General features: G+C 34.7%; 1 long non-coding RNA gene across 2 annotated transcripts in view; it reads left to right on the top strand.

The window, feature by feature from the left end:
- Positions 1-2,146: 2,146 nt before the first annotated feature.
- Positions 2,147-22,785, top strand: part of LOC134731832 (uncharacterized) — a 105,405-nt gene continuing 84,766 nt past the window's right edge. The window contains exon 1 of one of the 2 annotated variants that reach the window (XR_010114447.1): positions 2,147-2,245. This is a non-coding gene — a long non-coding RNA (uncharacterized lncRNA). The remainder of the gene's footprint in view (positions 2,246-22,785) is intronic. The other variant, XR_010114448.1, reaches the window with a different exon arrangement.

Genomic DNA, 22,785 nt, shown 5'->3' on the forward strand with positions numbered 1-22,785 from the left:
TAAAGGCACATGAAACAGTCTTCTTGCAGTGAAGGCTCTTGCTTCTATGCTCTCCAGTGAGAATTGCATACATTTAATGCCTTGATATTAAATTTAATTTTCAGCTGCTTTATAATGTTTCTAATCTAATAATCAAGACACCATTATATTTAGCACTTTATTTTTTAAAATGTAGGGGCCTGAAGCCTAATTAAAATCCTGTGAATTTCAAAGGAACCTAGTGTATTCTAGCCCAATGCAGATAAGGACTGAGATCAAACCCTTTAAAACAGGCTTGAAAAACTCAGCAATCCACCTGTCCAGGGTTCATTTGGCCAACATTTTATAGCAAGCCCTTAAAATCCAAAGTAGTTTTGGCTTGAGATAGTCTGTTACAACATGAATAAATCCACGGTGATTTGGCATTTATCTCAGAGCATCCTGCTATTGTTTGGAAAGTTCTTAATCAAGAGAGGTGGATGCTAGATGCTACAGGAAGAAAGCCACCAGGCAAGAAAACCTCAATGAATAGACAAAATAACTAAACTTTAAAAGAAGTGAACTTTCCCTGGTTCACTCTGTTTAAAAATAAAAATGCGGCTTTGTGGTTTATTTTGCAGAGTTACTCGACAATATTGTGAAAGAATATATACCATCTTTAATCAGAACAACAGTGCTAATGTGGGCGAGTGAGATGATGACAGCGGGGAAGGCATTTTTGCTTTAAATTGGTTTATATTAGGCTAAACTGTGCATGGCAAAATATAATATAATAAAATTAAAAAGAAAAAAAAGAAAGTGTGTCTTTTAAAAAGATGCCAGGTTTCCTAATCTAATCATTGTATTATTGGTATATTTTGGGGGACATAGGGTAAGTTATAAAAAGATCTACTACTGATAGTGAAAATTATCAGTTAGTAAAACATTAAGAGAAAAATAGAATATTTTATACATGTGGTAAGTAGAGAATAAGGTAACTTTAAATGAAAGTGTAAGGCAAATTTTAAGCACAACAAGATATATCAGATCTGAGAGGTGCCATGCTAAACAATGTCCATTAAACTGTAAAACTGGATTATGAAGTATTTGCATTCACGGTGTCCTGAATATGATTGATTCTGTATTCGATTATTTTCTACTTTCTTACTATTTAAGGATTGGTTCTAAATCTTTAGAATATAAAACATTAAAAATAGTGAGAGGGAGCTATCACACAGGTACTATTAAAAGCTGTATTTGGAATATGTGTGCCAATATCAGTTTTCTTTTTGTAATACTGAATGACAGTAGAAGAATCATCAACCAATCCCCAAAGTTTACATCATTTAAGGAAATGGGGAAACAAAATTCCAGATAAATAACAAGACTGAATGACTAGATTTAAAATAGTGGTTTTAGAAAATAGGATATCACAAGTTACAGTTTTTCAAATGGATTTTTTTAAGATAAAGAAATTTATAAAAACAGGATAAACAATGTAATGGAGAGAAGGAGAAATAGTGATGAGTCTATTTTACAGTAAAGTTTGTGCAGAATGACATTTTGCAGAAAATAACGGAAGCACCATTTAAAAAAATATATGATATCATTAAGAGCCATGAAGTTAAAAGATGAAAGTAAGTGATATACTTTGAAAGACTTTTGAATCCAGAAAATTCTAAATAGAGACTGAGCCTTCTCTATGTTTTGATTTTTTTTTCTTCAGATTATTTCCAACAAAGTTGGGCTGTAAACTAACAGAACATCTATCTACAGGAATTTTAATAGGAAAGAATTAAAATTTTAGACTGATTGTTGATCCTTTAAGTATGCTTGTAAGAAAATTCAATAGAGTTTCATGGGTTTTTCTAAATGGGAGGGAAAACAGTATTGATTTAGGATTACTTTCTTTCATTTAGGATTAGAACAGTTAAATATCTTAAAAAGCATTTTAAAAATTATTTTGAGATATATGATTTTTAATTGCTTTCAAATTTTCCAAATACCATGTTAAAATTTTAATGAAATTTTATAAAAGGAAAAAAAAACCAGTGTAAGAGGAGCATAAACAAAGCCATTCTTCTTTCCCTCAGTTAAAAGTCAAATATGCAGTTTTAGGGCTTACAGATTGCACCACAGTGTCAGGGACTCAGGCACCCTATTGTTCCATGGTATGACCTTAACCTCAGTTCACAAATGACAGCATCTCTGTTTCAAGCAACAGGGTAGAAGGGCAGAACAAGCAAGAATATTGGTGTATGCTTGCTGTATTTTGAGAATGGATTCTGTAAGTCAGTGCTTAATACTTTGCTTTCCTTATAACTCATTGTCCAGACCATAGTACGTAGGCATGTTGAGCTCCAAGGGGTTTGGAGGACTGTGGTCTTCAAGATAACAATTAAGGTATTCTATTCCTATGAAAAAGGAAGGACTAGATAATGAAAGAGGAGCAGTATCTGTCATAGCTCAAAATAGAAAGATAGTTAAGGAGTGAGACTTGAATAAGGGTTTCTGTCTACTGAAATGTTATCAAATGCTCATAAAAATTTTAAATATACTTTTAAATAGAACATCTGAAAAAATTTAAATATACTTTTAAACAGAACATCTGAAAAATTTTAAATATACTTCAAAATAGAACAATTAAATATAATACTTTGTATCCTTGCTGTGAGAGTAAAACCGTGCCATTTAAAATAGAGTCACTACTGTTAAAATAGTCACTACTGTTAAAATAGAGTTAAAATATTTCAATCAAATATTTATATTTCAAATAATTTTGATGATAATAGCATAGCTTTGGCAAAGAGTTAAGTACAACCAGTGATAAAAAAATCACAAGATTATATTGTTGAAAATTTTAAAATGCTAAATCAGTAAAAGAAATTTTAAAAGTTAGGTTAAAAAAGTCTTGAATAGATTTGCTTCTTGAAGACAAATACATGTTTTTACTCACTAATATTTGCATGAAATCTAGTATATAGGAGACAGTCAAACATCGTTTTTATCTTGAATTTAAAATAATTCTAATTTAAGTATAGTCTCACATTCAGCATAATCTTTTCTTTTACATTTTCGATGATGAATTTTAAATAACCACCTGACAACTAATATACTGTTATATACTTCTTTTAAATCATAGTACATAAATGCATATTTAAATTTGAAAGGTCAGCATGTGTGTAGAGTAAAAAATGTGGTAAAGATAATTGTTACATATTGTTTATATTTAAGAGTTGGTGGCTCATGGGCAGAAGAATTAATTTTGAATGCACTAACTTTTGTGCATTTAAATTTACAGACTTCAGCATATTTTGATTATTGAATAAAGCTTTATGCCCTTTGGAACTTAATTATCTGAATGACAGGTTTTTCTCACATACATTATGTCATCTCATCATATTTTCAAACTTCGTAAGTTAGTTCCTTTAAATAATCAGGCAAATTTTTTTTTTTAAAAAATGGCAAGCCAGTTACATTGCTAACCACTTGTTCAATTTAAAAGGTTGTTGGAGAGATGTTATTAAAATTCTGGGATAATTCTGCATTAACACTGATTTTGACAGCTTTTTAGTAACATGATATTGTAGTAAAATTCATATAAATCACATTCCAATGTTATTAAAAGAATAAGTCTTAAGCTTACCTCTTGAGTAAGAGACATTTCTATTAATTGTTCAAGTATCAATAAGACACACAGCTGAGCTCAGAAATGATGTAATTGTGATATAAGTGCCATGCCACATTCGTTTATCCAGTGATGGATTCATGCCTCAATTTTTAAGTTTCTCTTCATTCCTCTTACCATTTGGTGACTTGCGCATTAAGTGGTGATGCACCATGTCTAAATAATTACATTATTGCATCCTTTCAGTTCACAGGCTAAATAATGCCCTTTGCCCCTTTGTCAATTCCCATCTGTCTTTATTGCCTTTCTTGCCCTGATGATATTTCTTGATCCATAATAATCACACTCTTACAAATATCTTCTGCTGTCCACTTTTTTCATGCATGGACCCATAAACTTAATAATTCTGGTAAAAACAAACCAATCTAAAACTAAACAAAACCCCACAACTGGGGAGATGAATTTAACTAGAAGTGCATGATCACCTCCTAAGTATTGGTAATATTATCTTCTATCTTCTTCCATACCACCGACACAAAGTATCTTTCCTAAACCTCTAGAATAGTCTACAACCTTTGCTATTGCCCACTCCATTATCTAACCTTTACCAATGTTCACAGTCATCTTTGTAAAATGTACATCCTTTTCCATTACTCCCAGGCTTATAAACCTTTTAATGGTTGTCAGTTGCCCTTAAGTAGTATACTTATTCCTTAAGGAAGCTTATAATACTCAGTATTATGCAACCTCTGTCTGTCACTCATCCTGTCTGTTTCTCCATCATTCTTAAACTGTTATATTATTTCACTTCCTCAAACACAACAACCATTTTCTCATCTTGGGAAATAATTCATACCTGCAGTTAGGCTGTCTGAAAGTGTTTTCTCATTTTCTTCCCTTATCTTCAAATCTAAAGTAGATTTTTTATTATTACCTCTCAAAACACCTTGTTCTTTTCTTCTAATTATTTACTATGTGTAACTACATGTTTCTGTTTTTACTTACTCTTTGCTTCTCCCACCAGATTCTGGGCTCCAGGTAGCAGAGAACACCACCATATGCCCAAGCATAGGACAATTACCTAGAGCACAGAAATTGGTTAAGCACATGGATAAATGAAGTATGCTATTAGTGGGCAAATAAAGTAATTGGAGAATATTATATTTTAAATACCAGTACATAAGCCAATAAATAATCCATTAGCTTTTTTTAAATCACCAATTAACATGTGATGTAGTTTGGATTTTTGTCCCCTCCAAATCTTATGTTGAAATGTGATTCCCTAATGTTGGAGGTGGGACCTGGTGGGAAGTGTTGGATTCATGGGAGTGGATCCCTCATGAATAGCTTCGTGTCCTCCTTGTGGTAATGAGTTCAGGCAAGATCTAGTTGTTAAAAAGAGTCTGGGACCTCCCTGCTTCTCTCTTGGGCCTTGCCAGAGGCGGAGCAGATACTGGCACCATGCTTCTTGTATAGCCTACAAGACTATGAGCCAAATAAATATCTTTTCCTTAAAATTACTCAGTCCCGGACATTCCTTTATAAGCAATGCAAAAGAGACTACCACATGTTTTGCAAAATAGACTACCACATGTTTTGAAAAAGAATTTTATCAGTTGAATAGTATCAATGTGTAATTTAATACAATGCTGAGCACTTCTACTTCCTCAATGAAGATCTAATTGTGCACTTATTTTTGTATTTTTAATAGAAAGAACTGAATACACCATATGGTTCTAATCCAACCTCATTGTACAGAGGCAGAAACCAGAAAGCCACAGAATTTAAATAAATGTCTATATGCTACACAACTAGTAAATGGCAAAACTGCTACCAGCATCTACGTACAAATCTTAAATCTTCTTTTTACAAACTGAAATGTAAAAATCTTCCAAAAAGTGGCTTTAGTTTTACACAGCTATTTATGAAAAATATGAGAACAGGGCTTTAATATGGTATAAGTTACAGAGTTATCTTTGTTTATATATACTAATGGTAGCCAAATAATACTTGATAGTTAAATGAAGCTAGTGTTCAGTGTAATAGGTTTCCACTGAGCCTGAGCTATTTGTCTTATCCAGTTGTTTTCTTTAGTGCTCCTGTAGAAGTCTTCCTCTACAATTGATACTTACTTACTAATGTGCACACTGATATTTAAGGTGTGTTTAACCTTCTTTAGGTGTCACTTTAAATTTAGTGAAGTTGCCTTTAGTTCTTGATTGAAGGCTAGAAATAAGACCAGATCTGTCAACTTTTCTGTTACCTCGAGACCTCTGGATAGATTTATAGAGGAAATATAAGGACACAAGCATCTTTTTATGTTGAAGCTCTGTTCATCCCTCAAGGTAATAAAATAGGTAGAATTTGTTATAATTACATTCCTTTCTAAATTGTAATATATATATTTATATATATATATTTTTTTCCCCAGCCCAATAATTGTTAATACATTTGAACAGTAAGGGTTTTTTTTGGCCTGTTTCCTTATTACTACACATTCCTAATTCTTTATTGTCCTTGTCTTATTGTTTCTTCTTTCTAGGACACATCTTTAAGTTAACTCAAAATGATACTGGGGCTTCAAAAGAATAACTGTTAGAGAAATGTTTCCAACTAGGAAGTTTCATTCAATTAAAATAAAGTGAGCTGTATTTCATCAGAATAGGTAATGTTCTAGAATTCCAAGGCAGAGAAAATTGCATCTACAGGTCAGGCTGCTTTTATTTATGGTTTTATTAAATTGTATTGCTTATTACCATGTACAAGTTTATAACCCACACAGTGATATTATGAAATATATATTTGGTCTTTGTTCCTGTTTCCTGGCACATAACTCCTAAAATCTTTGAAATCTTCAAAGTACTAAGTGTGTTTTGTAAATGAGTCGACTGATGGCTGGCAGCCCCTAGGTAGCCTTGGGATGGAGCTGGGGATTGATCACCAGAAAGACCAAGGTAGGATTAGAGGTTTAGGGCTTTTAGGCCCAACTCCCAACCTCCCAGGAGGGGAGAAAGGCGGAAGGTTAAATTGATCACCAATGGCCTATAATTTAATCAATCATGCCTACATAATGAAGCCTTCATAAAAGCCGAATGATAGAGTTTAGATGTGTTTCTGGATAACTGAACACATGGAGGTCCCTGGAAGGTGGCTTGAATGGGGAGAACATGAAAACTCTGCACCCCTTCCCTCATACCTCACCCTACGCATTCCTTCATCTGTATCCATTGTAATATCCTTTATAATAAACCAGTAAATGTGTTTCCTTGAATTCTGTTAGCTGCTGTAGCAAGTTATTTGAATCTGAATAGGAAGTTATGGGGACCCCACTTTATAGCTTGTTGTCAGAAGCACAGTTAAAAGAACCTGGGGCTTGTGATTGGCACTGGAAGTGGGGGACACCCTTCTGGGACAGAGCCTTTATCCACTGTGATCTGTGTCAGGATTGAATTGAAGGATGCCCAGCTGCAAATTCCTCTGCAGAATTGATTGCTTGTTTGCTGCTGGGGAGAAATCCTATACAGCTGGTGTCAGAAGCATGTTGTGAGGGATAGTGAGTGAAACTGAGTTTGTTTCTTCCACTCACACACTCACTCTGATTTTTTAAAAAAATTTTCTTTGTTTCTAGAGAACATTATGCCTCTATATTCACTTCTAATTTCTTAGTCATAGGCTGTTTTATATATCTTTCTCTCTAGCTTATACTGTGATTCTTCCCACTTCATGGAACCTTTATGTGGTGATCCTAGAGAGCATTAGTGAGAGCTAATCATAGCTCTTGTCTCATTGCAAAAGGTGCAAATATAGTTCCTATGACAATAAGCCTTTCACCTGCATACCAGTCACATTGCAAATCTCGTGATCTACAAGTGATAAAAATCTCAATGCGCACAAATTTTATCTCGGTCAAGTCAAAAATTTAAACAGTTTATTTGAGGATACTAATACTAGCCTAATTCATAAATTATTGCAAAAATCAAATGACATATTTCTTCGTAAGCAATTTGTAATAGATAAAGAAGAGATATCATAATAAAATGAGTTATGATGGTATCATTATTTACTAAATCCCGGACAGAAGTCAGTACCAATATATGGTTGTTATCCAATGGCATATCTCCAAAGTGTTTTGGTGGTTTTGCAAGGTCTTCCTCAGCTTCTCTTCTACTCAGAGAAATAGAAGTACAGAGTTCCAGGTAAAAGTAAACATTACACTTTAATTTCTAACTTTTCAAGTTAAGTAAAATGCGAAAGTTTTAGAAATGAATTCAGATTGTTTCAAGCAAAGCAAAACTTAAGCATGTCATTTAGCAAAGATGTTGAGCATAAATTTTCTCAGAGGTTAATTTTTATTTCTATGTTTTATTTTTTTCTTTTTTTTAAGGATAAAAGAATAAGGATTATTTTATTGAATAAGGACAAAAGATTAACAAGGATAGAAGTTTTGCAAATGTAGTGTCACTTGCTTCATTTTAGATAAAAATTGAGAATGAATATTCTGATCTTGCTCAGATGCCTTTAAAATATCTTATTCTGTTCCTGCCAACATACCTCTGGTTAAGACTTGTTTCTCTACTATCAGTATTATCATTTTTTTTTATTATTATTATACCTTAAGTTTTAGGGTACATGTGCACAACGTGCAGGTTTGTTACATATGTATCCATGTGCCGTGTTGGTGTGCTGCACCCATTAACTCATCATTTAGCATTAGATATATCTCCTAATGCTGTCCCTCCCACCTCCCCCCATCCCACAACAGTCCCCGGAGTGTGATGTTCCCCTTCCTGTGTCCATGTGTTCTCATTGTTCAATTCCCACCTATGAGTGAGAACATGTGGTGTTTGGTTTTTTGTCCTTGCGATAGTTTACTGAGAATGATGGTTTCCAGTTTCATCCATGTCCCTACAAAGGACATGAACTCATCAATTTTTATGGCTGCATAGTATTCCATGGTGTATATGTGCCACATTTTCTTAATCCAGTCTATCGTTGTTGGACATTTGGGTTGGTTCCAAGTCTTTGCTATTGTGAATAGTGCCGCAGTAAACATACATGTGCATGTGTCTTTATAGCAGCATGATTTATAATCCTTTGGGTATATACCCAGTAATGGGATGGCTGGGTCAAATGATATTTCTAGTTCTAGATCCCTGAGGAGTCACCACACTGGCTTCCACAATGGTTGAACTAGTTTACAGTCCCACCAACGGTGTAAAAGTGTTCCTATTTCTCCACATCCTCTCCAGCACCTGTTGTTTCCTGACTTTTTAATGATTGCCATTCTAACTGGTGTGAGATGGTATCTCATTGTGGTTTTGATTTGCATTTCTCTGATGGCCAGTGATGGTGAGCATTTTTTCATGTGTCTGTTGGCTGCATAAATTTCTTCTTTTGAGAAGTATCTGTTCATGTCCTTCGCCCACTTTTTGATGGGGTTGTTTTTTTCTTGTAAATTTGTTTGAATTCATTGTAGATTCTGGATATTAGCCCTTTGTCAGATGAGTAGGTTGTGAAAATGTTCTCCCATTTTGTAGGTTGCCTGTTCACTCTGATGGTAGTTTCTTTTGCTGTGCAGAAGCTCTTTAGTTTAATTAGATCCCATTTGTCAATTTTGGCTTTTGTTGCCATTGCTTTGGGTGTTTTAGACATGAATTCCTTGCCCATGCCTATGTCCTAAATGGTATTGCCTAGGTTTTCTTCTAGGGTTTTTATGGTTTTAGGTCTAACATGTAAGTCTTTAATCCATCTTGAATTAATTTTTGTATAAGGTGTAAGGAAGGGATCCAGTTTTAGCTTTTTACATATGGCTAGCCAGTTTTCCCAGCACCATTTATTAAGCAGGGAATCCTTATCCCATTGCTTGTTTTTGTCAGGTTTGTCAAAGATCAGATAGTTGTAGATATGCGGCATGTTTTAAAACACGGTACTCTTCTCTAAGCTGTTTCTTTATGCATTTAGCATTACTATATGCTTGATGGCTTTACTACTGTAAGGACCACAATAATCTCATTTACTTGGAGCCTATTTGCTAAAGTACTGGGAATTTTATGTGTCTTAGTCCATTTTGTGCTGCTATAGTAGGACACCTAAGAATGGGCAATTCATAATGAACAGAAACTTACTGGCTTGCAGTTCTGGAGGCTGGAGAGTCCAAGATCAAGGGTCTGGCATCTGGTGAGAGCCTTCTTGCTTTGTCATCCTATAACAGAAGGTCAAAGAGAAAGGGAAAGAGAAAACTCATATCTTCAAACCGTTTCTGTAATTAGCATTACTCCATTCATGATGGTGTGGCCTCCTGACCTAAACACCTCTTATAAGATTCCTCTTCCTAATACTGTTACACTGGGGATTAATTTTCCAACAGAAGCTTTCTGTAAGATACATGAAAACCATAGCAATATGTTATCCTAAAAATCATTTTGTTAATTTGCTTAAACTATTTTACATTCATATTTTTACATTAATATATAAGTATTATAAATCTAAGATTCAATTTAAATTAATGAATATTTCCAAGAACATCTTTTTCAAAAATCTAAATTACATATGTGTTTGAAGCTATAATTTAAATGTCTAATATGATTTTCCAAAAGTCTTTAAAAAAGATTTAATTGATCCTCATTATTTGCAGATTCTATATTTTCAAATTTTCCAACATTCTAAAATATATTTGTAAAAACAAAATCAAAGCTATGACACTTTCCTGGTCATTTGTGGACATGCTCCAGGTGGTAAAAAATTTAAGTCATTAATAGTACTTAAAAGTGACAGGGTTCAAAATGGCACAGGGTTTATGATGAACCTAGGGCCGAGACCTTATTATAAAAATTTACTATTCTTTGGCCGGGCACAATAGCAGTGGCTCATGCCTGTAATCCCAGCACTTTGGGAGGCCGAGGCAGGTGGATCACAAGGTCAGGAGTTCAAGACCAGTCCGGCCCAGATGGTGAAGCCCCATCTCTACTAAAAATACAAAAAGTAGCTGGGCATGGTGGTGGGCGCCTGTAATCCCAGCTACTCAGGAGGTTGAGGCAGAGAATTGCTTGAACCCCAGAGGCAGAGGTTGCAGTGAGCCGAGATCGCGCCACTGCACTCCAGCCTGGGTGACAGAGCGAGACTCTGTCTCAAAAAAAAAAAAAAATCACTACTCTTCTTATTGCTACCCATATACAATCAATTACTATTTCCTTTGGACATTATCGGATAAATAACATATTTATGAAATCCACCATTTCTGGACTTACTGAATAATTTTCTAACCATTCTTCCCAGTGGCTTCAGTGTTGTATTTCTCACATCTATTTTATTGCCAAAGTTCGCCATGATATATTTAAAATAGCACACTAATTAACATTATTCAATAACTGAAAAGAACTATTGCAAAAATTTAAGAATTATTTTTGTTATTTAAAATGTATATAATTGGATATTGATAATTTTTAATTGTATACATTTATTGGGTTCAGAATGATGCTATGATATATGTATACAGTGTGGAATGACTGAATCAAGCAAATATATATACCCATCACCTCAAATATTTATTATTTATTCCTCTCATCTGAAACATTGTACCCTTTAACTATTACCTCTCAGTTTTTCCCTATCCCCAGGCTCTGGTAACCACCATTCTGGTCTCTGCTTCTATGTGCTTGATATTTTTAGATTCCACATATAAGCAAGTCCATGTGGTATTTGTGTTTCTGTGTCTGGCTTATTTCACTTAGCATAATATCCTCCAAGTTCATTCATGTTGTCACAAATGGCAAAATTTTATTCTTTTTAAGGCTGAATAATATTCCATTGTGTGTATATTTAAAATCTTTTCTTCATCTATTCTTTGGTGATTGACAATTATATTGAATCCAAAACTTGGGTATTGTGAATAGGGCTTCAATAAAACATAAGAGTGCAGATAGCTCTTCAGCATACTGATTTCGAATCCTCTGGATATGTTCCTAGAAGTAAGATTGCTAGATCATATGGTAGCACTATTTTTAGTTTTTTAAGCAATCACCATACTGTTTTCCATAACGGCAGTATTAATTTACATTCCTTCCAACAGTGTGCAAGAGTTCCCTTTTCTCCACATTCTGACCAACACATATCTTTCATCTTTCTGATAATAGCCATTCTGGTAGATGTGAGGTAATGTCTCATTTTGGCTTTAATTTGCATTTTCCTGATTATTAGTGATGCTAAACATTTTTTAATGTGTCTGATGGCCATTTGTGTAGTTTCTTTTGAGAAATGTTTATTCAAGTTCTTTGCCCATTTTTAAATCAGGTTATTTGTTTTCTTGTCTAGCAAAAATTTTAACCCTAAGAACAGTGTTTAGTGGGTTAGGATGCCACCTGAAATTGTATGCAGGATGTTGTTAAAATGCTTCTTAGTGATTTGTATCATCCTTAGAAAATATAGACAATCTTTTATCAGATTATACAAGGAGTCTTGATCATGTATCCTACCAAAATAAAAAGTCTAAAATCCTTAGGAAAGGCTAAAGGGATGTTATTATACTCCTGCTACCTTTGCAGACTTGTCTCTTATTCCTTATTTATACTGCAGCAACATTAAACTGCTTGTGGTTTCTAGCACACACCTTAGCTTTCCTAATAGAGACTACATTGATTGAATGCTTTTGTGTTGGTACATTCCTACACAGTACCTGGTTAAGTCCTCCTCATTCCTTAAGACACCTTACCAAAAATTGGAAATGTATTAAATGGGCTAAAAAAAAGTAATAAAAGACCAGTGTATTTGAGCACAGCAGGAGGGAGTCCAGTGGTATAGCATGATGTAAGAATGTCAGAAAGGTAGTCAGGGGCCAGATTACATGAAATGTTGTAAACTGGGCTAGGATGTTGGGATTTTATTCTAGTGTGATGAATAGCCATTAGAAAGTTGTAATAGAGAAGTCTAAGATGAAGTGATTTCCATTTTTTAAAATGCCACTCTGTCCCTGCCTACAAATAAGGGGAAAAAACTCCAAAATAACAACAAAAAATACCACTCTGATGTTGTATAGAAAATAGACTGTAGGAGGAGAGATGGGAGTAGTGAGACAAATTATGAGGATATTACAATACTCTATCCAGGACAATGGTTATTTAGCAAGGATTATAGCAGGGACATTGGAAAAAAAACAGTCTTTCTGGCTTTAGACAGGGATATGCGTTGGAGGTCAAGTTAACAGGGCATACTGATGAACTGGATGAGAGAAAATTGAGAGAACTCCTAGATTTTTGATGCTAGTAATTGGATAAATGATTCTGCCATTTATTGAGTGAGGGGAAAAAAAAGAAAGGAAGCATGACTCCTTATATTCTTGCTTGGGAGATTGAATGAAGGGTAATAGGCATGATATAAATAATCTACAAGGAAAAACAAGTTTTCTGTCAGGTAGATAGGGTTTCTATTTAAGCATGTTGAGTTTTAAGTATCCATGAATGTCTAGTTCTAGAAATCTGTATCTAATTCTAGCAAAGTTTCTGTTTTCCATACAACATTAGAAATAATTTTAACATTTAAAGTCATTATTTTAATAATACAAATTAGGTTATTAACTAGGGATAATTTTTACCTTTAAAAGCAGTATTACAACAATACTGACCTTTAAAAGCAATATGCTTCCTTCGATGATGTTTATGAAATAACTCTGTGTACACTACAAACTATATGGAGATGAAGGCTTCTGAGCTCATGCAGAAAGATTCACATTTAATTAGAATCATCCACATAATGCTTCAGTCTTCTTTTGTGAGTACTAGTGATACGGATTTATATATAACTTGACTTGATTAATTGCAGTTAATCTATTTTTAAACAATTGGCTTTCTAATAAAATAATAAGTAAACCCTTAACAAAATCCTTTTGAGAATATAGGCTGCAATTTTTAAAGTTTGGCAATTGAAAGGGAACTAATGGCTGTAATATTGAATCATAAATAAAGATGACAGATTTTGGCCTTTTGAGATTACTGCACAAAGTAATATTTCAACATTACTTTTTTGTAAATGTGGAATAAATACTTTGATAAATAGTGTTAAGCATGATACATTATGATTTAAATTCAGGTACCTCACAGGCAGGCTATTTACTTTTCTTAATTCTGTCTTTTGTCTACCCATTGGGTTAAAATTGCCTCACTCTGTGTCATGCTGGCAATGCTTTCACTTCTTTGTTAGCACTCATCCATGAAATCAAGACATATTACTGACATCTCCTATCAGATGTCTAATAGAATCTCAAACTTCACTTGGCCCACGGTAGTTCCTGCTATTCCTTGCAGCAAATGTTTTCATTGCCCCTCAGCATGCCTTCACTCACTCTCTGAAGCTTGTTTGAACTTTCTCAGGTAAATGCTCTGGCTGACTTCCCATTTTCACCTGTAGTAACTGCGTCTTTGTCTCTGAAGACTCTTTTCCCCAAAACTGTAGAAACCCACTAGGATGATGCCAACTGTGCAGAGGAATTAGCACCATTTAACAAATAACTACTTGGAGTTGATAAGTACTTCAGTTCCTCACCGCTGAGGTGGAATAATTCTGAGCTATCTGTGGTGCTCTGTTTCCCAGAATTTTCTCACAGTCACTCCCTGTGTCAGCTGGCTTAATAGGACATCTGTAGTGGCAGTTTTCCTTTTCTTATTTTCCCTCGACACTTCCCTACTCATTCTTTGATCTTTCCAAATAGACAGCTTGTGCTCAACTCCTTGTCTCATGTTCTGTTTCTAGAATCCAAAGTGAGATTCTCCCAACAAACTATCTCTGAGGGTTCTATAGACTTTTTTGCATATCGTTTCGTAGTCTTATAGCAATTCCTGTCCTCAATATGTGGTAGAGATAGACAATGAATATTTTATTGTAATCCAATGTCAAAAGTGAATTTCACCTATTGTGTTGTATATAATAGATAAAAGTACAGGAAAATAAAAGAGCTGATTGAAATTCAGCACATTCAGACTGGCAGTTTCCAGAAGGATTTCCAGAATGGCATTATTATTTTGATGTTTCAGTGAAAAAAAATGCTCATCTAGCAATGACTTGTTGATTATTGTGACCATCCCAATCACTCCTTTGAAGGCTGGGGGGTAGAAAGATAGAGAAGATCGGGTCTCTGCTTAGGAGTTCATAGTCTTTTTCTCCTACCTGTTTTGGACTTATAGTTTCTATCTTTTTGGGGTTATCAGGAAGAAAAGAAAAAGGATGAGGAGGAAATAGAGATAGAAGAAAACAAGGAGAATAATAAGGAGGAAGAAGATCAATCACGTTTGTAGAACTAAATTTCTAAGTGAAAAGAAAGCCCAGTAAAGGGGTCTTCTAGTAACTATGTGAGAAATATTCCTTCATGACTGAAGAGATAGGAAAAAGGTACCTGTAGAATGATAGCTTTGAAGCCATCTTCTAAGGGCCATAGCGTGTCTTCTCTTTGCTTTAACTTTGGCACAGTTGATCTCTGGGTCATTACAGGAATAATAGCATAGGTGATCAGGCAACCTCAATGAGGCTTCTGAAATTCTACAGGTGGATGGGGAATGCACACAGTATAAAGAGCTATTGAACTGAGAGCAGTTTCTTATTTACAAACACATATTTCTTAACACATCGTTTTCCATCTTTTAGAGAAGCCTGAACTTGATTTTGTTTCTGGCCCTGTGTGTTTGTGTGTGAGGAGTGAGGGGGCTGAATGGAAAAGGGCTTAAACCTGGGGTATGATTACGGCAGTTCCAATGTTCCCTCACAGGAACATAATAATTGCTGTTAGCAATGTCTTTTCCAAAGTTGAAAGCTATAGCATAAGTAAAATAAATGTTTATAGATATCAGGCCTTAAAGCCAGTGAAATTGAAACAAACATTCTTAAGTCGCTCCTTAGAGATGCACACAATTAATTGAAGTCAGGTAATTGCATGTGTAATGGCTTCTTGTGCACTAAGTACCTGTTTACAAATAAAATTATTCAATTTGGAGTCTCAAGTGTGTTCTTTCTATGCTCAATTAACCCCTTATGACTATGCATAAACACCTAGTTTATAAAAAGGTGACTTAATATTTTTAAGATCATCTATCTTATAGTACATATTTATACAATGAAGTATAAAATAAAAACCTGTTATTATTTTGTAAGTTAAGAGATGCAACATATCAAGTATTGCTATGAGTTATTTGCTGCTGTTTCAGGTTTACATGTTTATTTGTGAAGCTTGTATTTAAATAAGTTTTCTATGCAAGTGAGATACACTCTAAGAGATACATGCCTCGTAAAAACATGCCTGATAAAAATCTAAAAGTGCAACTTTTTGAAGACATTTGAGAGTAGCAACCATGCTGCTGCTAACTGAAAAGTACCATTATTACAATTATTCATTGAATTATTTACTCATTTGAATGTTGTTGCACACCTTATATAGAGTACTATTAAAAGTGTACAAATAGAAAAAAGACTCGATCCCTACATTCCACACATGATTACATAGATAGGATCCATAACTTTAAGGATGAAATAAGCATAGTGTTATGAGCTTATACCCTTAAACAAGCAAGCTTTAAAGCCCAGTTCCATATCTCAAGAAATGAGCAAAACAAGAATAATTATATCATCACTGAGCTTTAGTTTTCTTATCAATAAAAGTGAACCAATATAACACCTTGCTCAGGTATGAATATGAAAACTGTAAAATATTTATCATATTCTAAAGGCACATAGAAAAAAACAACACATCTTATTGCTCTCTAAGTTAAGGAAAAATATTCTACTCTTTTTAATGATTCAATTTCTATCATTTTTACAAATGGGTAAGATAAAAAAAAGCTCTTAAATGGATAATAAATGCTACAGGTAAAGTAAAATCCTTTCGTAGGTAGTCTCAAAAGAAGCAAGAATAAGATTAAGATTCATAGAGTGAAGTTATATGGTCAACTTGAAAGCTGTGTGACCATTTGGCTAAACAAATGGTACAATAATAGGATCAGAGGACAAATTATAGAATGTATAAAGTAGATAAACTGCATTTAGTACTGTTATAGATTTAGGCCTACTTTCAGAGCTAAAAGGCCTTTGATATGAATAACACGGTAAAAACTAGAAAAAAAAACACGTTGGGTTAAAAATTCTCATTTATTTTCTATTAAACTCTTCAACTAGAGTAAATATTTGAAATAATTCTTCTCTCCAGATAAAAACAAAAGAATATCATATAGCACTTGGTGTGAAGATAGAATATAATCCTATTTTATTTTTATATTATCATTTTAAAAGGTTATCTTCAGTAATAAGACTTTGCTTTTCAGTGGTAGGAAAGAAAAATAAATAGATATCCCTGGCATTGGTTTTCCCACATATAGGAGAATTGAGAGAATGCTCTTTATTAATTTCCTGAACATTACTGCTTTTAGCATTCATTTTGATGACTGAATATTGACTGTTTGAATTGGGTAAAGTTCACTTGGGCAAAGGAGTCTATATTTGTTTTACTTGGTTCCTAAAATATAATTATATTTTATTTTTATTTAATATATTTAGGGCTTATAGGGTCAGGAAAAAAAGGCCTTTAAATATTTGTTTCCTCTTCCATTCCCTCCCTTCCTCTCCCCTTTCTTCCTTTGCTCTCTAAATTTTTTTGTCAGTCTTTTCAAAATGAGATAGGCAGTGTTTCCTATTTATGTTCTCTTAAAGGGAAGAAGCCCTTGAGGAAAAAAAAATTAATCATTGACTACTTGTGCCCCTGATGATTTGACTATATATGTTTAATATCTACAACGAGTTAGGTTTAAAAGGCTGATTCTTCTACTATAAAATAGTCATAGAGCCACCAAACCCCACTCACTTTTGTTGTTGGCTAAATACGGGATATATATTAAAAAATAACCACACACCCATCATGTAGTTTGCACTGATTTTTGTAAATCATGCTTCCTATAGTGATTACACATTTTAAGCAGTAACCCAAAGCATTTAGGCTTCTTGTGGACCTTATGCATGACAGGCTTTTGTAACTCTGTCAGACAGCTTCTGAGTATGTTTTTGCTGTAGCAATTTTCTTCACAATCAGTCTATTTCTTTTTCACAAACGAATTGGATTGTTAGCTGAAGTGTATTAGTTATACGGTCAACACTAGGAACAGGATAGACCTGTAGTTCCATTAGATGTAAGAGGAGTTTTGAAAATATCACCAGTTGATCAAGTATTCGTTACTGGAGAGATGATATTTTATAGCTTTTCAAAATAGTAGGATGTGGCTTTACTTCTGCCTGAAATAGTGGGAAAGAAATGGAAAAGCAATCTCATTTACTCCATCTGTCTCATTTAACATCCATTCCAACTCTTTGTATTAAAAGTCATTTTTTCCATGGTTTTTTTTTTTTTTTTTTTTTTTAGAACAAATGCGATTTAAAACATGGTGGTAATGTAGAGGGGAAAAAATGGCATTTGAGCAATTTGAGGCATAAACTCAGCAAGTAGCTGTCTTTAAAAAAATTGTGAAATAAAAAAATGGATACATGCAGAATATTTATATTGGTGGCACCAATATTTCTTTTAAAAAGTAGATCAGTTTTCCAGGGACAGAAAAATGTGACTTTTTGCTAAAGATGTCATGGTAACCTTCATAGTATTAATAAATAGACAAGAACATTTTCAGAAGTAGCACATAAGTAATGGCAAGTGTCTGAGTTTTCTGAAATAGTGTAGTGTCACAAAATCTGACCATTGCTTTTTTATTTCCTTAAAGAAAGTATGATATTGAAATATCCTTATGCTTTGACTTTCTACCATTTCTGATGGCAAATATGTAAAGAAATAATGTAACTTTCACCAACCAAAAGAAAAATACAAAAACAAAACCTTCAAGATATATAACCTACTGGTGTCAACTTATTTACTGAATGGAACAGATAGTTTCCACATCATAGAAAAAATTAAGACAGAAACCTGGCATTTTTCTTGTTTATGTGCTACTCATCATCATGTATTAGAATTTCTTAGGTCTAAAGTGTATTTTGTGAAAAAAAATGAAAATCGTTTTTGTTCATCATAAAGGTGATGAGCAGGTGATGTCTATTTTACATGAAGGTATTTTGAATACGTAAGTAATAGTGCGTGTGCTCTGGGTTTCTACGGCCAGTGGTGACTTAAGATGGCCACGCGTGGGCCAGGTGCGGTGGCTCACGCCTGTAATCCCAGCACTTTGGGAGGCCGAGGCGGGCGGATCACTCACGAGGTCAGGAGATCGAGACCATGGTGAAACCCCATCTCTACTAAAAATACGAAAAAAAAAAAATTAGCTGGGCACGGTGGCTGGCGCCTGTAGTCCCAGCTACTCGGGAGGCTGAGGCAGGAGAATGGTGTGAACCCGGGAGGTGGAGCTTACAGTGAGCCGAAATCGCGCCACTGCACTCCAGCCTGGGGCGACAGAGCAAGACTCTGTCTCAAAAAAAAAAAAAAAAAAAAAGATGGCCACGCCTACTGTTCATGGTTCTCATCAGATCCCCCTTTTGGCAAGGTTATGCATTTTCATTAGACTGGCCTGCATACTTAATCCTGACTTACGGAAGATTCTATCTTCACAATCTAACAAATTGAATTAATAGCTAACCATTCTAGCAATATTGCGTACCATGGACTTGGAATCTTGGTCATTGCTTCTTCTGTTTTCTGGTTTTAGATGTTTAGTAATGGAAGCTTTTAACATAAACATGAATTATTATTAATAATTGCAGGCACTTCGGGAGGCGAGGGCGGGCGGATCACCTGAGGTCAGGAATTTGAGACCAGTCTGGCCAGCACGGCGAAACCCCGCCTCTACTAAAAGTATAAAAATTAGCCGGGCTGGTGGTGATGCCTATAATTCCAGCTACTCTTTAGGCTGAGGCAGGAGAATCACTTGAACCCAGGAGGCGGAGGTTGCAGGGAGGCGGAGGTTGCAGTGAGCCGAGATCAGGCCACTGCACTCCAGCCTGGGCGACTCAGCAAGACGCTATCCTTAGAACAAAACAAAACAAAAACAAAAAGAACCATGAATAATAATTGCAAACTTCCTGTAAATTCTACTAGATTATAATAATTCAAACTCAATATGGGTCTATGTATTAAGAATCTCACTGAGACAGATTTTTAATTAGGAGAATACACTTCATTTTCTCAATCATGCTTTCTAATGGATAAGATTCTTGTTACTGACTTTTCATCTTTGATTTTTTTTTCCCCTTGGATCCACTGATTATGAGAATAAAAGCATTATTTGTCAATACCAATGGTTTAGGTGATGATTCTATTTTAATTTTATATTGTTGAACCATATAATTGACAAGACAAACAATGCTGAAGTTGTTTTTTTTTTTTTTTTTGAGACGGAGTCTCACTCTGTCACCCAGGCTGGAGTGCAGTGGCGCTATCTCGGCTCACTGCAAGCTCCGCCTCCTGGGTTCACGCCATTCTCCTGCCTCAGCCTCTCCGAGTAGCTGGGACTACAGGCGCCAGCCACTGCGCCCGGCTAATTTTTTGTATTTTTAGTAGAGACGAGGTTTCACCGTGTTAGCCAGGATAGTCTCGATCTGCTGACCTCGTGATCCTCCCGCCTTGGCCTGCCAAAGTGCTGAGATTACAAGCGTGAGCCACCGTGCCTGGCCAATGCTGAAGATTTTAAGGAGAGATGCATGCCCTGTGTTTAATGAAGAAAAGTACAATGGATTGGATCCATCAACATAAAAATATTTTGAGAAAAGAAATAATAGTATTCAGTTCCCTGACTGAACTTAATGGGTTTACAATGATCACAGTATTTTGCATTAATCTGTTCCCTCTAATTCGTTCTCATCCTCCTATAAAATAATATAAATATGCTACCGTTTGTTTATATCGTTTTTCTCCAATGAGTTTACGTATCATTTACTTTATAATATTTTTTAAAGCTACATAATTCTTTAATGTATCAGAACTTTTTTTGAAGAACAATTATCATGTCTTCTTGATTTTCAAGAGAAAAATGGATGTAGATTATCTTCCAAAATATTTTGTAAGAGTCATGAAATAAACTGATAACCTTAAAAGCCACAATAGAAGATAAATACAATGAACATGATTATTTTTAAGGCATGATTGTCATCATCTCTGACCAATATTAATAGAAAGAAACAGATGCAACTGAACACAGGCACGTGAACAGAGGCACATGAAAAAGATATGAGTGAAATGTGAAAATGGCTGTCGAGAAATACTCTCCAAACATGTTAGAAATAATGAGGTACAGATCAAATTAAATGCCTAGTCATTAATTGGAAGAAAATAATTGGCAATATTATGAGATTAACTAGCTAGCTAACGCATGCCTTTCAAAATCTCTGAAATAGTTCAGAGAAGAGTACGGGGGTCAAGAAATCTATTTCCACAGATTTTCTAGAAGTAGAAGGAAACATCTGAATTCTGCATGTGTGGACAATTGCAGGGGTCCCTAACCCCCAGGCCAGGGACCGGTATGGTTCCTGGCCTGCTAGGAACCAGGTCCCAGAGCAGGAGGTGAGCCCTGGGCGAGTGAAGCTTCATCTGTATTTACAGCCACTCCCCATCACTCAAATTACCATCTGAGCTCCATCTCCTGCCAGATCAGCAGCAGCATTAGATTCTCATAGGAGTAGGAGCCTGGTTGTGAACTGTGCATGTGAGGGATGTAGGTTCCACGCTCTTTAAGATAATCGAATGGCTGATGATCTGTCACCGTCCCCCACCACCCCCAGGTGGGACCATCTAGTCGCAAAAAAACAAGCTCAGGGCTCCCACTGATTCTACATTATGGAGTGTTGTATAATTATTTCATTATATATTACAACGCAATGTTAATAAGAATAAAGTGCACAATAAATGCAATAGTCGAGTCATTCTGAAACCATTTTCCCTACCTAAGTCCACGGAAAAATTGTCTTCCACAAAACCGGTCCCTGGTATCAAAAAGTTTGGGGACCACTGCCCTATTGAATTTATTATTTTATTATCACTTTTGGTTTTCAGAAATTTTCACTTATAGCTATATCTTAGTCTAGAGCTTCTTATACTTGAAAAATATATATGTCATTTTTAAAGGAAAAAATCATAAACCGACAATCTTATAATAATATATGTTAATTGCAATAGTATTTAAAATGGTGGAAAAATTAAACCAGATGTAAGTCCCTTATGCTAATAGCTCTCACAAAATTATAAAGCCAAACAAATTAAATATAAACTATAAAAACGATAAAATTCAAATTAACAACATTAATTTTTCTTTGACAAATAATGCTGTTTTGCTGAAACAAAATTGTCTTTCATGATGTGGATACCAGCTTCTTAGGCACAGGCTCTTCCAGGCGAACTGTCATAAAATTTTCCATTTCAAGCTGTACCAAGATTTTTATGTGTGTATCAGTGACACTATTTACTGTTTTGTTGGTTTGAATTGTGTTATTGTGTCCAGTTTCCCTCCCAACTCCTTATTAGCCTGTGATAAAGTACTGCTATTGCCAATCCAGTAACATGGAATATACAAACATAGCCACTCAAATATAGTAATATTTAGTCTTAGGCAGCCAGATGATCCAAAACGCTTCAAGTAATTTTTAAAGGTTTTCTAATTGAGTGTTCAGGGATCTCAGGAATAGTTTTGGAAAGTCCTAGGGATCCTCAGAACTCAGTGGAGGAGTATTAAATCAGCTATGACCAAAATAAAAAAGAAATTACTTTAAAAAAATCACATATCAGACTAAGTATGTTAGTAAAAGGAAACAATGTCCAAAAAATAAAGCAAATAGCATAAAAACAAAAGGGAAAATTCTCCAAATATAAGGTTGCAATATCAAAACAAGAGAAATTTAGAAAAAATTATGTAAAACAACAAGCAAATTGAATGTATTTAAGGTTCAGGAGGTACATGTGCAAGTTTGTTACATAGGTGCATTGTGTGATGCTAAGTTTTGGGTTCCTATTGATCCTGTCACCCATATAGTGAGCATAGTGCCCAATAGGAAATTTTCAGCCCTTGTCTCCTTCCCTCTTATACCCTTTTGGGGTCCTCAGTGTCTATTGTTCCCATGTTTATGTCTGTGTGTAACCAAACACATTGAATTTCTAAAAATGAAAACCATAAAATACAGGTTGTAATGTGGACCTCGTATTTTTTCCCCTGTAAAAAGAAAGAAAAAAAAAAAAGCAGTGCTGATTTCAG

This window comes from Symphalangus syndactylus, chromosome 11 (genome assembly GCF_028878055.3).
Source record: "Symphalangus syndactylus isolate Jambi chromosome 11, NHGRI_mSymSyn1-v2.1_pri, whole genome shotgun sequence".
Taxonomy (NCBI): domain Eukaryota; kingdom Metazoa; phylum Chordata; class Mammalia; order Primates; family Hylobatidae; genus Symphalangus; species Symphalangus syndactylus.